This window comes from Capricornis sumatraensis, chromosome 3 (genome assembly GCF_032405125.1).
Source record: "Capricornis sumatraensis isolate serow.1 chromosome 3, serow.2, whole genome shotgun sequence".
Lineage (NCBI taxonomy): Eukaryota > Metazoa > Chordata > Mammalia > Artiodactyla > Bovidae > Capricornis > Capricornis sumatraensis.
Genome location: NC_091071.1, coordinates 112895451 through 112899451, shown reverse-complemented (window position 1 = coordinate 112899451; position 4001 = coordinate 112895451). Strand labels below are relative to the sequence as shown.

Below are 4001 nucleotides of genomic sequence, written 5' to 3'. Positions count from 1 at the left end.
TTTAGTGATATAGAAACATTATTTAAACTGCTTTATGTTATCTGATAAGTAAAAAATATAATTATATTAAGGAAATTGTGGCTCCAAATTTTTTATTATAAGGAAAAAGAAATACCAAATCAAAAAGCTAAGTGAAATCACTGGAATGTTATTTTTTTAAAAGTTAGAATAGAAAATGCTATTTTTTTAAAAGTTAGAATAGAAAATGCTATTTTTTAAAAGTTAGAATTTCTAGTTCTAGCAGTGAGCATCACTAGTGCCCAGATTCAGTTTTTTTTTTAGAGTTCTAGGACTTTTAATCTGTCCCAAAATTGCTGAAGCAAAAATCATGATAAAACATTCTGCTTTCCTTTACACCCCTCAACGCAAAAAAAAAAACAAAAAACAAAAAACAAAAAACAAACTCCGTAGGGAAAAAATTGTTTTGTACATGGGAAGAAACAATATAAATTCAAAACTTACAGATAAGGGTTAGCTCTATCACTCATCTCTTTTAAAAAGTTTATATGAATATCCAGTCAACACCAACAGGGTTATCTCCCTTGAAATGTTATCTATACGGATTTCCAAGTAGACCACAGGGCTGTATACTGTCTTGGAATGTCCTCAGAAGGCTCTGTCATTGATCAGGTAACAGAGTAAAAACCCCAGAGTCCTTTCTTTCAAATGGAAGAGGGAGAGACAGGGATAGAAGAAACTATTCAAACTTCGTCTTCTTTCCTTGTGGCTTGTGGTCTCCTCCTCCTCCTCCTCTGCCTCCTGGGAAGCCTCCTCGCCCTCCAAAGCCTCCCCGGCTTCTGCCACCAAAGCCACCTCGGCCACCTCTGCCTCCTCCTCGGCCACCAAAGCCACCTTCACCCTTAGGTTTGGCCCAGTCCAAAGTGACTTTGTTTCCATCGATTTCACCATCTTCCATGGCCTCCTTGGCAGCTTTGGCATCTTCCTCGCTGTTAAAGTCTACGAAACCAAACCTTTGGAGGACCCAGTCTCCCGGTCAGTGACTATCCTTGCTCAAATAGAGCCATCAAAGGACTCCTTTAACGTCTCTTCTGTGGTATCCTCAAAGAGACCTTTGACAAAGAGAGTCTTGGATGGCTGGCTTCTTGCGTTAGGTGATCCCCTGGGTCCTTGCAACTCCAGTCTGATGGCTCTGCCCTCAATTTCCCTTTTATTACATGAATTTAAAGCTTCTTTAGCATCTTCAAATGAAGCAAATTTTATAAATGCATACCCTTTAGATTTGCCATTTTGGTTCTGGGGCACCTTGATATGAGTTGCCTTCTCAAATACTTCCTGAAGTGTTTCTTCTGTTGCACTCTAGGAGAGATTGCTTAAAACCAAGGTTTTTGATTCACCACTGCAAGTGCTATTCTTTCCACTTCTATGGTCTTGACTTTGGCCTTTCTCTCCGGTGTAGTACAGAGAAATGGATCGCCCATCTATCTCTGTTCCCTGCTTTTCTTCCAAGGTTTTTTCTGCATCAGCTTCTGTCTTAAATTCAATATAAGCAATCCTTTTACTCTTTCCATCCTTGCTGACTAATCTGATCTCCACAGCATCTTCAAATACTTCTTTTAATTCATCCTGAGTAACTTTGTAAGGCAGATTTTTAGCCAAAAGTGTTCTTGCATCTCGATCTTTCTTACTGTCTTTTCCCTTTGGTTTTTCTAGTTTAATTTCATTGCCAAAGACTTTTAAACCAGTGAGTTCCAAGGCTTTTTCCAGGTCTTCAGCAGATTCAAAATCCACATAGCCAAACTTCCTAGACACATCAATTCTGACATCGACAACAGCAAGATGATTTTTAGCAAAAAGATCACTGATATCCGTTTTCAATTCAGGAGCAGATTTATTGAAGTTCAGGTTTCCAATGAAGAGATTGAAAGACGTAGTTGGTTCTGTGCCTTCCACTTTTTGTTTCTTGGCTTCAGGAGCTGCTTTTTGTTTGGCCATTTCCTTCTTTCGTTTTCCAGGTGCTTGTTTGACGGGCTCTTCTTCCTCTTCCTCCTCTTCTTCCTCCTCCTCCTCCTCCTCTTCTTCCACCTCATCGTCATCCTCTTCCTCCTCCTCTTCATCATCATCCTCTTCCTTCTCCTCTTCGTCATCCTCCTCCTCCTCTTCATCTTCAGCAGTGCTCTTAGCTTTCACAGGAGCAGCTTTTACTGGAGCTTTCTTTCCTTTCGCTGGTACAATCTCCATGGGTTCTTCTTCAGAGTCATCTTCGTCGTCGTCCTCCTCCTCCTCCTCCTCCTCCTCATCGTCATCATCCTCGTCATCCTCATCATCTGCGGCAGGAGCAGCACCAAAAGCAGCAGCTGCCTTCCTCACTGCTGGCTCATCCTCCTCTTCGTCATCATCGTCTTCCTCCTCACTGTCATCGTCATCTTCTTCATCACTGTCTTCCTTCTTGGCATTCTCGCGGTTCTTTGCTCCCTTGCCTGGGGTGGCTGCTCCCTTCTTACAGAGGGTGCTACCAATGCTTTGCCTGGGGCGGCTCCCTTTTTGCCAGGTGTTACCCCTGCTTTGGCAGGTGGAACTGTCTTCTTGGCTGGCATAGCTGCTGCCTTTTTGCCAGGGGTGACAACTGCTTTCTTTGCTGGTGTGGCAACTGCAACCTTTTTTGTTGGGGGAACCACCGTCTTCTTTGCTGGAGTTGTGGTAGCCTTCTTGCCTTTTTTGTGAGGGATAACAACCTCTTCTGCACTGCTCTCATCGTCTTCATCTTCTGACATTTCCTCATCTTCACTGTCTTCTTCCACCTCCTTTGGGGGAGGGGCCGTTTTCTTGGAGTCACCTTGACTTTTGCCGGCCTTTGCGAGCTTTACCATGGTGGCGGCTTATGACGGCGGAGTGTGTGGCGAGCGAGTGGCGCAGACGAGCCCAGAGGAACCTAAGCACCGTCGATGGCGGCCACTAATCCCTGAGCGCGGACGCTTGGCTGCCAGCTAGCGCTCGAGACTGAGCCCAGATTCAGCTTTTAATATGACCACTCATTAGAAAAAAAAAAAAAGTGTGACTTCTTGAAAAACGGCCAATCCCAGGTTTGGAAAGTTCCACAATGAGCCTAAGACATCTAACTGTAAAGCAAGGGAATTTTAAAAGCTAATGAAAAAACTCAAGGAGGATGGTAGTGGTGACAATGTAAGTTTTTAACCTCCTTGAATCCACCAATAAAAATAGAACAATCAGGATATTAAAATTACAAACAATGAACATTTCCAGTTAGAAGATAAAACATAGTATCCTCATTATCTGAAGATTCAAGCAGATGGAGCATAAGTCATTGCTGGGATATGACTCATTTTGTCTAAGCTTTGATAGGAGAAGTAGAAAGAAGCAAAGAGGTATCTGATAGACTTAAATCACCAGCATGCGCTCACTGGAAAACATGGCAGGCAAAATTGGAAGCAGTTGCTAAACTGAGAAGAGTTTTTCCAATCTTTATGTAATAGACATCCTAAGGCAAAAGAAGGGGGGGGAAAAAAAAAAAAAACTTATAGGGAGCCTGAATTAATTAGTTGACACTGTGGAAGTGAAATTAATAAAATACAGATTGTAGGAAATTTCAACAGGGCAGGGGATGTAATTTCTTAGACAAAAAATTTCAGGAGGGAATTTATAGATTTAAAAAGAGTTATAAGGCATATCAATTCACTATGATTCATGGACTTTATTTGGATCTTAACTCAAATAAATAAGCAAAGTTTAGACCACACATATCACTCTTAAAAGACAATTATAAATTTAAACACTGACAAGATATTTAATGATATTTAAGAAAACTTTGTTAATAGATTTTAGGTATATAATGGTTTGAGAGTTTACCTAGGAGTCTTTAACATTTAGAAGTACACTAAAATACTTATGTAATAAATTATATATCTGGAATTCACTTCAAAAGAATATGAGAAGTACAGTTGGGACTATAGAAGCAATGAGTTTGGATATGTCAATAATTCTTGAGGCTAGTACAGAATAATGTGGGATTTGTTATTATACAC

General features: G+C 40.9%; 1 pseudogene; it reads right to left on the bottom strand.

The window, feature by feature from the left end:
- Positions 1–597: 597 nt before the first annotated feature.
- LOC138077227 (nucleolin-like) lies at positions 598–2828 on the bottom strand (annotated as a pseudogene).
- Between the last annotated feature and the right edge of the window lie 1173 nt (positions 2829–4001).